Below are 12500 nucleotides of genomic sequence, written 5' to 3'. Positions count from 1 at the left end.
TCCTCAGGGGATCCACTGTCTCCACCCACACACTGTCCTCAGGGGATCTACTGTCTCCTGTCTCCATCCACACACTGTCCTCAGGGGATCTACTGTCTCCATCCACACACTGTCCTCAGGGGATCTACTGTCTCCATCCACACACTGTCCTCGGGGATCTACTGTCTCCTGTCTCCACCCACACACTGTCCTCAGGGGATCTACTGTCTCAAGACTCCACACACTGTCCTCAGGGATCTACTGTCTACACCCACACACTTCTTCAGGGGATCTACTGTCTCCACCCACACACTGTCCTCAGGGGATCTACTGTCTCCACCCACACACTGTCCTCAGAGGATCTACTGTCTCCATCCACACACTGTCCTCAGGGAACCTACTGTCTCCAGACTCCACCCACTGTCCTCAGGGGATCCAATGTCTCCATCCACACACTGTCCTCAGGGGATCTACTGTCTCCACCCACACACTGTCCTCAGAGGATCTACTGTCTCCATCCACACACTGTCCTCAGGGGATCTACTGTCTCGACCCACACACTGTCCTCAGAGGATCAACTGTCTCCATCCACCCACTGTCCTCAGGGGATCTACTGTCTCCAGACTCCACCCACTGTCCTCAGGGGATCTACTGTCTCCACCCACACACTGTCATCAGAGGACCTACTGTCTCCACCCACACACTGTCCTCAGGGGATCTACTGTCTCCTGTCTCCTCCCACACACTGTCCTCAGAGGACCTACTGTCTCCACCCACACACTGTCCTCAGGGGATCTACTGTCTCCTGTCTCCTCCCACACACTGTCCTCAGAGGACCTACTGTCTCCAGACTCCACCCACTGTCCTCAGGGGATCTACTGTCTCCATCCACACACTGTCCTCAGGGGATCTACTGTCTCCTGTCTCCACCCACACACTGTCCTCAGGGGATCTACTGTCTCAAGACTCCACACACTGTCCTCAGGGGATCTACTGTCTCCATCCACACACTGTCCTCAGGGGATCTACTGTCTCCTGTCTCCACCCACACACTGTCCTCAGGGGATCTACTGTCTCAAGACTCCACACACTGTCCTCAGGGGATCTACTGTCTCCACCCACACACTGTCTTCAGGGGATCTACTGTCTCCACCCACACACTGTCCTCAGGGGATCTACAGTCTCCACCCACACACTGTCCTCAGGGGATCTACTGTCTCCACTCACACACTGTCCTCAGGGAACCTACTGTCTCCAGACTCCACCCAATGTCCTCAGGGGATCCACTGTCTCCATCCACACACTGTCCTCAGGGGATCTACTGTCTCCACCCACACACTGTCCTCAGAGGATCTACTGTCTCCATCCACACACTGTCCTCAGGGGATCTATTGTCTCCAGACTCCACCCACTGTCCTCAGGGGATCCACTGTCTCCACCCACACACTGTCCTCAGGGGATCTCCTGTCTCCTGTCTCCATCCACACACCTGTCCTCAGGGGATCTACTGTCTCCATCCACACACTGTCCTCAGGGGATCTACTGTCTCCAGACTCCACACACTGTCCTCAGGAGATCTACTGTCTCCATCCACACACTGTCCTCAGGGGATCTACTGTCTCCATCCACACACTGTCCTCAGGGGATCTACTGTCTCCATCCACACACTGTCCTCAGGGGATCTACTGTCTCGTGTCTCCACCCACACACTGTCCTCAGGGGATCTACTGTCTCAAGACTCCACACACTGTCCTCAGGGATCTACTGTCTCCAGCCACACACTGTCTTCAGGGGATCTACTGTCTCCACCCACACACTGTCCTCAGAGGATCTACTGTCTCCATCCACACACTGTCCTCAGGGGATCTACTGTCTCCACCCACACACTGTCCTCAGGGAACCTACTGTCTCCAGACTCCACCCACTGTCCTCAGGGGATCCACTGTCTCCATCCACACACTGTCCTCAGGGGATCTACTGTCTCCACCCACACACTGTCCTCAGAGGATCTACTGTCTCCATCCACACACTGTCCTCAGGGGATCTACTGTCTCGACCCACACACTGTCCTCAGAGGATCTACTGTCTCCATCCACCCACTGTCCTCAGGGGATCTACTGTCTCAGACTCCACCCACTGTCCTCAGGGGATCTACTGTCTCCACCCACACACTGTCCTCAGAGGACCTACTGTCTCCACCCACACACTGTCCCCAGGGGATCTACTGTCTCCTGTCTCCTCCCACACAATGTCCTCAGAGGACCTACTGTCTCCACCCACACACTGTCCTCAGGGGATCTACTGTCTCCTGTCTCCTCCCACACACTGTCCTCAGAGGACCTACTGTCTCCAGACTCCACCCACTGTCCTCAGGGGATCTACTGTCTCCATCCACACACTGTCCTCAGGGGATCTACTGTCTCCATCCACACACTGTCCTCAGGGGATCTACTGTCTCCACCCACACACTGTCCTCAGGGGATCTACTGTCTCAAGACTCCACACACTGTCCTCAGGGGATCTACTGTCTCCACCCACACACTGTCTTCAGGGGATCTACTGTCTCCACCCCCACACTGTCCTCAGAGGATCTACTGTCTCCATCCACACACTGTCCTCAGGGGATCTACTGTCTCCACCCACACACTGTCATCAGAGGACCTACTGTCTCCACCCACACACTGTCCTCAGGGGATCTACTGTCTCCTGTCTCCTCCCACACAATGTCCTCAGAGGACCTACTGTCTCCACCCACACACTGTCCTCAGGGGATCTACTGTCTCCTGTCTCCTCCCACACACTGTCCTCAGAGGACCTACTGTCTCCAGACTCCACCCACTGTCCTCAGGGGATCTACTGTCTCCATCCACACACTGTCTTCAGGGGATCTACTGTCTCCACCAACACACTGTCCTCAGAGGACCTACTGTCTCCACCCACACACTGTCCTCAGGGGATCTACTGTCTCCATCCACACACTGTCCTCAGGGGATCTACTGTCTCCATCCACACACTGTCCTCAGGGGATCTACTGTCTCCTGTCTCCACCCACACACTGTCCTCAGGGAATCTACTGTCTCAAGACTCCACACACTGTCCTCAGGGGATCTACTGTCTCCACCCACACACTGTCTTCAGGGGATCTACTGTCTCCACCCACACACTGTCCTCAGAGGATCTACTGTCTCCATCCACACACTGTCCTCAGGGGATCTACTGTCTCCACCCACACACTGTCCTCAGAGGATCTACTGTCTCCATCCACACACTGTCCTCAGGGGATCTACTGTCTCCATCCACACACTGTCCTCAGGGGATCTACTGTCTCCATCCACACACTGTCCTCAGGGGATCTACTGTCTCCTGTCTCCACCCACACACTGTCCTCAGGGAATCTACTGTCTCAAGACTCCACACACTGTCCTCAGGGGATCTACTGTCTCCACCCACACACTGTCTTCAGGGGATCTACTGTCTCCACCCATACACTCTCCTCAGAGGATCTACTGTCTCCATCCACACACTGTCCTCAGGGGATCTACTGTCTCCACCCACACACTGTCCACAGAGGATCTACTGTCTCCATCCACACACTGTCCTCAGGGGATCTACTGTCTCCACTCACACACTGTCCTCAGGGAACCTACTGTCTCCAGACTCCACCCACTGTCCTCAGGGATCTACTGTCTCCATCCACACACTGTCTTCAGGGGATCTACTGTCTCCACCCACACACTGTCCTCAGAGGACCTACTGTCTCCACCCACACACTGTCCTCAGGGGATCTACTGTCTCCATCCACACACTGTCCTCAGGGGATCTACTGTCTCCATCCACACACTGTCCTCAGGGGATCTACTGTCTCCTGTCTCCACCCACATACTGTCCTCAGGGAATCTACTGTCTCAAGACTCCACACACTGTCCTCAGGGGATCTACTGTCTCCACCCACACACTGTCTTCAGGGGATCTACTGTCTCCACCCACACACTGTCCTCAGAGGATCTACTGTCTCCATCCACACACTGTCCTCAGGGGATCTACTGTCTCCACCCACACACTGTCCTCAGAGGATCTACTGTCTCCATCCACACACTGTCCTCAGGGGATCTACTGTCTCCAGACTCCACCCACTGTCCTCAGGGGATCCACTGTCTCCATCCACACACTGTCCTCAGGGGATCTACTGTCTCCACCCACACACTGTCCTCAGGGGATCTACTGTCTCCACTCACACACTGTCCTCAGAGAACCTACTGTCTCCAGACTCCACCCACTGTCCTCAGGGGATCCACTGTCTCCATCCACACACTGTCCTCAGAGGATCTACTGTCTCCATCCACCCACTGTCCTCAGGGGATTTACTGTCTCCAGACTCCACCCACTGTCCTCAGGGGATCTACTGTCTCCATCCACCCACTGTCCTCAGGGGATCTACTGTCTCCATCCACATACTGTCCTCAGGGGATCTACTGTCTCCACCCACACACTGTCCTCAGAGGACCTACTGTCTCCACCCACACACTGTCCTCAGGGGATCTACGCTACCTCAAACGCACAAAAGTCAAAGCCGCAGCAAACTTTGATGAACATTAGGACATGTGTGTGTGTGTGTGTTTGTTTGAGGTTGCGCTGCGTCAGTTGGTTACCAATGCGACCGTGTTCCCTGCGGCGCCGCTCTTAGGGCATGCTGGGTAAACATGGAAATCCGTTGGGCAAGAGCAGCCGGTAATGACACCACAGAGGCACACACACACACACACACACACACACACACACACACACACACACACACACACACACACACACACACACACACACACACACACGTCACCAGGGAGGGAGGTGTTTTTGTTTTTATCAGCCGATGGTACAACCTTAATTACAACCAACATGTCTTTCCAACCTCTCTCTCTATTCCCCAGCTAGCGCATAACGTTCTGGGAACCTTAATTACAACCAACACGTCTTTCCAACCTCTCTCTCTATTCCCCAGCTAGCGCATAACGTTCTGGGAACCTTAATTACAACCAACACGTCTTTCCAACCTCTCTCTATTCCCAGCTAGCGCATAACGTTCTGGGAACCTTAATTACAACCAACACGTCTTTCCAACCTCTCTCTCTATTCCCAGCTAGCGCATAATGTTCTGGGAACCTTAATTACAACCAACACGTCTTTCCAACCTCTCTCTCTCTATTCCCCAGCTAGCGCATAACGTTCTGGGAACCTTAATTACAACCAACACGTCTTTCCAACCTCTCTCTCTCTATTCCCAGCTAGCGCATAACGTTCTGGGAACCTTAATTACAACCAACACGTCTTTCCAACCCCTCTCTCTCTATTCCCAGCTAGCGCATAACGTTCTGGGAACCTTAATTACAACCAACACGTCTTTCCAACCTCTCTCTCTCTATTCCCAGCTAGCGCATAACGTTCTGGGAACCTTAATTACAACCAGCACGTCTTTCCAACCTCTCTCTCTCTATTCCCCAGCTAGCGCATAACGTTCTGGGGACCTTAATTACAACAAACACGTCTTTCCAACCGCTCTCTCTATTCCCCAACTAGCGCATAACGTTCTGGGAACCTTAATTACAACCAACACGTCTTTCCAACCTCTCCTCTCTATTCCCCAGCTAGCGCATAACGTTCTGAGAACCTTATGTTTCTCAGAGCTTGGTGAGATCTAGGTTGTCGTACGGTTATTTTGCATACAATCTTCCGAAAACATTTCTGGGAATAATGTAGGATTGTTGCAGGAATGTTGTAGGATTGTTGTAGGATTGTTGCAGGAATGTTGTAGGATTGTTGCAGGAATAATGTAGGAATGTTGTAGGATTGTTGTCAGGTGGTTGTAGGATTGTTGCAGGAACGTTGCAGGAATGTTGCAGGATAAAATAACGTTCTTTTCTTGGTATTTCGTTACTTTAACAGAACGTTTTCTAAAAGTTCAAACATGGTTACATTTCATTACATTGTTGGTAATGTTTTAGGAATGTTCTCCGATCTTTGTTCACTTGTTCTCTATCCCTCATCTCTCTGTCTCTCTTTGTTCTGTGTCTGTGTGTTGTCAGTCACTCTATAATGAGTTGTAGAGACCTCATCTCTCTGTCTCTCTTATTTCTGTGTGTTGTCAGTCACTCTATAATGAGTTGTAGAGACCTCATCTCTCTGTCTCTCTTAGTTCTGTGTCTGTGTGTTGTCAGTCACTCTATAATGAGTTGTAGAGACCTCATCTCTCTGTCTCTCTTAGTTCTGTGTCTGTGTGTTGTCAGTCACTCTATAATGAGTTGTAGAGAGCTGTCCTTGACATGGCACCCTATTCCCTATGTAGTACACTACAGTCCTACGTAGTGCACTAGTTTTGGCCAGAGTCCTATGTGGGAATAGGGTCCTACGTCAGTGTTTCATTCAGACTAAAATTGGAGCATAGAGCAATGATCCCATCACTGACACACACACACACACACACACACACACACACACACACACACACACACACACACACACACACACACACACACACACACACACCGTCTAATTAACCCCAAGAACAGAGTTCAGCTCGCAGGGAGTGTGTCAGCGTGTGTGTGTGTGTTTTACTAACTGTTGAGGTCAGGGTTTCTCTGTCCTCATTTAGGAGAAATTAAATGTACTTCCTGAGTCTCCCATATCCCTGGAGCCAGGGGTCTGTGCACGTGCAACGTGCTTCCTGAGTCTCCATATCCCTTGATACAGGGGCCTGTGCACGTGGTTGCCGTGGTTGCGTGTGTGTGTGTTTTAGTCTTGTGCACAGGACGATGCTGCTACTGTTTATTATCTCAGCTCACTGGTTACCATAGCAGCACCCACTCGAGGACAATTTGAGACTTGAGGACAATACAGTGCCACTGACACGGCCTGCAACGGAATCATGCGGTCTCTCCTTCACTGCAGCCGAAGTGAGTAAGACATTTAAACGTGTTAACCCTCGCAAGGCTGCAGGCCCAGACGGCATCCCCAGCCGCGCCCTCAGAGCATGCGCAGACCAGCTGGCCGGTGTGTTTACGGACATATTCAACCAATCCCTATACCAGTCTGCTGTTCCCACATGCTTCAAGAGGGCCACCATTGTTCCTGTTCCCAAGAAAGCTAAGGTAACTGAGCTAAACGACTACCGCCCGTAGCACTCACATCCGTCATCATGAAGTGCTTTGAGAGACTAGTCAAGGACCATATCACCTCCACCCTACCTGACACCCTTGACCCACTCCAATTTGCTAGGCAACAACATCTCCTAGGGTAGGCAACAACATCTCCTCCCCGCTGATCCTCAACACTGGGGCCCCACAAGGGTGCGTTCTGAGCCCCTCCTGTACTCCCTGTTCACCCACGACTGCGTGGCCATGCACGCCTCCAACTCAATCATCAAGTTTGCGGACGACACAACAGTGGTAGGCTTGATTACCAACAACGACGAGACGGCCTACAGGGAGGAGGTGAGGGCCCTCGGAGTGTGGTGTCAGGAAAATAACCTCACACTCAACGTCAACAAAACTAAGGAGATGATTGTGGACTTCAGGAAACAGCAGAGGGAACACCCCCCATCCACATCGATGGAACAGTAGTGGAGAGGGTAGCAAGTTTTAAGTTCCTCGGCATACACATCACAGACAAACTGAATTGGTCCACTCACACAGACAGCATCGTGAGGAAGGCGCAGCAGCGCCTCTTCAACCTCAGGAGGCTGAAGAAATTCGGCTTGTCACCAAAAGCACTCACAAACTTCTACAGATGCACAATCGAGAGCATCCTGGCGGGCTGTATCACCGCCTGGTATGGCAACTGCACCGCCCTCAACCGTAAGGCTCTCCAGAGGGTAGTGAGGTCTGCACAACGCATCACCGGGGGCAAACTACCTGCCCTCCAGGACACCTACACCACCCGATGCTACAGGAAGGCCATAAAGATCATCAAGGACATCAACCACCGAGCCACTGCCTGTTCACCCCGCTGTCATCCAGAAGGCGAGGTCAGTACAGGTGCATCAAAGCTGGGACCGAGAGACTGAAAAACAGCTTCTATCTCAAGGCCATCAGACTGTTAAACAGCCACCACTAACATTGAGTGGCTACTGCCAACACACTGTCAATGACACTGACTCTACTCCAGCCACTTTAATCATGGGAATTGATGGGAAATTATGTAAATATATCACTAGCCACTTTAAACAATGCTACCTTATATAATGTTACTTACCCTACATTGTTCATCTCATATGCATACGTTGATACTGTACTCTATAGCATCGACTGCATCCTTATGTAATACATGTATCACTAGCCACTTTAACTATGCCACTTGGTTTACATACTTATCTCATATGTATATACTGTACTCGATATCATCTACTGTATCTTGCCTATGCTGCTCTGTACCATCACTCATTCATATATCCTTATGTACATATTCTTTATCCCCTTACACTGTGTATAAGACAGTAGTTTTTTTGGAATTGTTAGTTAGATTACTTGCTCGTTATTACTGCATTGTCGGAACTAGAAGCACAAGCATTTCGCTACACTCGCATTAACATCTGCTAACCATGTGTATGTGACAAATAAAATTTGATTTGATTTGATTTGATTTGATTTCGTAGCACCCGCTCCAGCAGGTATATCTCTCTAGTCACCCCCAAAGCCAATTCCTCCTTTATCCGCCTTTACATGTCTCAGCTCACCCCACAACACACCCTCATGTCCCCCTAACTACATGTCTCAGCTCACCCCACAACACACCCTCATGTCTCCCTAACTACATGTCTCAGCTCACCCCACAACACACCCTCATGTCTCCCTAACTACATGTCTCAGCTCACCCGACAACACACCCTCATGTCCCCCTAACTACGTCTCAGCTCACCCCACAACACACCCTCATGTCCCCCTAACTACATGTCTCAGCTCACCCCACAACACACCCTCATGTCCCCCTAACTACATGTCTCAGCTCACCCCACAACACACCCTCATGTCCCCCTCACTACATGTCTCAGCTCACCCCACAACACACCCTCATGTCTCCCTAACTACATGTCTCAGCCTGCTGTACAGCTCACCCCACAACACACCCTCATGTCCCCCTAACTACATGTCTCAGCTCACCCCACAACACACCCTCATGTCCCCCTAACTACATGTCTCAGCTCACCCGACAACACACCCTCATGTCCCCTAACTACATGTCTCAGCTCACCCCACAACACACCCTCATGTCCCCCTAACTACATGTCTCAGCTCACCCCACAACACACCCTCATGTCCCCCTAACTACATGTCTCAGCTCACCCCACAACACACCCTCATGTCTCCCTAACTACATGTCTCAGCTCACCCCAAAACACACCCTCATGTCTCCCTAACTACATGTCTCAGCTCACCCCACAACACACCCTCATGTCTCCCTAACTACATGTCTCATCTCACCCCACAACACACCCTCATGTCTCCCTAACTACATGTCTCAGCCTGCTGTACAGCTCACCCCACAACACACCCTCATGTCTCCCCAACTACATGTCTCAGCCTGCTGTACAGCTCAAACCACAACACACCCTCATGTCTCCCTAACTACATGTCTCAGCTCACCCCACAACACACCCTCATGTCTCCCTAACTACATGTCTCAGTTCACCCCCACAACACACCCTCATGTCCCCCTAACTACATGTCTCATCTCACCCCACAACACACCCTCATGTCTCCCTAACTACACGTCTCAGCCTGCTGTACAGCTCACCCCACAACACACCCTCATGTCTCCCTAACTACATGTCTCAGCCTGCTGTACAGCTCATTAATTATCATAGCTGATTCTACTGCATGGTCCAGTGTGTGTATTAATAACCTTCCCTGAGAGAGAGAGAGACGTAGGGGAGAGGGAGAGGGAGAGGGAGAGGGAGAGAGAAAAAAAATAGTATGTAAGAGAGAGGGGGAGAGAGAGAGAGAGAGAGTGAGTGAGACAGAGAGGGGGAGAGAGAGGAGTGAGAGAGAGACAGAGAGGGGGAGAGAGAGTGAGTGAGTGAGAGACAGAGAGGGAGAGAGAGAGTGAGTGAGAGAGAGAGGGGGAGAGAGAGTGAGAGAGAGAGAGAGACTGATACAGTGATAGAGATTGAACATTAGATTGGTAACAACACATAGAGACTGATACAGATTGAACATTAGATTGGTAACAACACGTAGAGACTGATACAGATTGAACATTAGATTGGTAACAACACTTAGAGACGGATACAGATTGAACATTGTGCTTCAGAGTGGGGTCAAATGATGCTGTGGATGGAGAGTGGGAGTGTTAATCCCTGATCCCAGAGTAAATGGAGATGCATATTGCCCACAGGCCATTAGTGCCTTTGTGTGTGTGTGTGTGTGTGTGTGTGTAATCTGAGAGTGAATGAGGAGGCAGATGCCATTATCCATTAGTTCCCTCTGACTACAGAGGGGAGGAGAGCACAGCAGAGAACAGGAGAGGAGGGGATAGAAGGGGAGAGGTTGGATGGGAGGAGAGAATTGAGGACGGGACAGGGAATGGGGATAGAAGGGGAGAGGATGGATGGGAGGGGAGGGGAGGAGAGAGGACGGGAGAGGGAATGGGGATAGAAGGGGAGAGGATGGATGGGAGGGGAGGAGAGAATTGAGGACGGGACAGGGAATGGGGATAGAAGGGGAGAGGATGGATGGGAGGGGAGGGGAGGAGAGAAGACAGGAGAGGAGGGGATAGAAGGGGAGAGGATGGATGGGAGGGGAGGGGAGGAGAGAAGACAGGAGAGGAGGGGATAGAAGGGGAGAGGATGGATGGGAGGAGAGGGGAGGTTAGAGGACGGGAGAGGGAATGGGGATAGAAGGGGAGGATGGATGGGAGGGGAGGGAGAGAAGAGAGGACGGGAGAGGAGGGAGGGAGGGAGGGAGGAAGGTAAGGAGGGATAGAGGGAGGGAGGTAAGGAGGGATGGAGGGAGGAAGGGATAGAGGGAGGGATAGAGGGAGGAAGGGAAAGAGGGAGGGAGGGATAGAGGGAGGACGGTATAGGGGGAGAGATCGAGGGAGGAGGGAGGGAGGGATAGAGGGAGGTAGGGAGGGAGGGATGGAGGGATAGAGGAAGGGAGGGAGTTAGGGATTTATAGAGGGAGGGAGGTAAGGAGGGATAGAGGGAGGGATCGAGGGATAGAGGGAGGGAGGTAGGGAGGGATAGAGGGAGGGAGGTAGGGAGGGATAGAGGGAGGGATGGAGGGATAGAGGGAGGGATGGAGGGATAGAGGGAGGGATGGAGGGATAGAGGGAGGGATAGAGGGAGGGAGGGATAGAGGGAGGGATGGAGGGATAGAGGGAGGGATAGAGGGAGGGAGGGATAGAGGGAGGGATAGAGGGAGGGAGGGAGGGATCCATTAAGAGCAGAGACAGGGATCCAGAGTGACAGTCAATGTCTCATACCACTCTATTATTAAAGAGGAGAGAAGGAGAGAAGGAGAGGAGAGCCTACATACCTTCCTCTTTCTACCATACATTATTTAAAAGAGAGACAGATGAGAGAGAGAGACAGAGAGAGAGGAGAGAGAGAGAGGAGCGAGAGAGTGAGTGAGAGAGGGAGAGAGACAGAGAGAGAGACGAGAGAGAGATGAGAGAGGGAGAGAGACGAGAGAGAGAGAGTGAGACGAGAGAGAGGAGATAGAGAGAGAGAGAGAGAGGAGAGAGGTGAGACGAGAGAGGTGAGACGAGAGAGAGGGAGAGAGAGAGATGAGAGAGAGAGATGAGAGATAGGTGAGACGAGAGAGAGCGAGAGGAGAGACTAGAGAGAGAGAGAGAGAGGTGAGACGAGAGCGATAGAGAGAGGAGAGACGAGAAAGAGAGAGTTTGGAAGTACTCTGGGAAGAGGAGCTTCTGCCTGTCTGCTTCAGGCGGCTCCATCTCTCCTCCATCCACCGTCCTCGTCTTCCTCCATCCATCCACAGAACCAATAGAGGAAGAGTCAGGAGAGACAGTTCAAGTACATGTGACAGTACGACGTCCAACACACACACACACACACACACACACACCAAATAAAGACAACAGAGCTGTCTTAAAAACTCTTTTTATTGACTAAGACCAACGTTTTTTAGTAAAACATGCAATATATATATTTGAAAAAAGGATCTCAACTTTATTGCTCGTCGTCATTTAGAGTAATAGATGATCAGATGCATAATAATAATAACAATAACAATAATAATAATAATCCTGTTCCACAGCAATCTCATCACAAGGAAACAACACGTCTAGACGGTTCCACGGGTTCTAGTTGTGGTAAATAAAATAAAAACACAGACCCAGTCCGGTCCACATAGTAACATCAATAATAGAAACCAACGCTTCTATTCTGCCCAAACCCGGGTTTGTGACCTTTCACCCTTTTTCATACCAGGAAGGACCCAACACTTCTAATCTGCCCAAACCGTGGTTTGTGACCTTTCACCCTTTTTCATAGCAGGAAGTTGTTTCTTAGA

This window comes from Oncorhynchus tshawytscha, unplaced genomic scaffold (genome assembly GCF_018296145.1).
Source record: "Oncorhynchus tshawytscha isolate Ot180627B unplaced genomic scaffold, Otsh_v2.0 Un_contig_4020_pilon_pilon, whole genome shotgun sequence".
NCBI lineage: Eukaryota > Metazoa > Chordata > Actinopteri > Salmoniformes > Salmonidae > Oncorhynchus > Oncorhynchus tshawytscha.
This window is presented reverse-complemented; position numbering follows the sequence as displayed.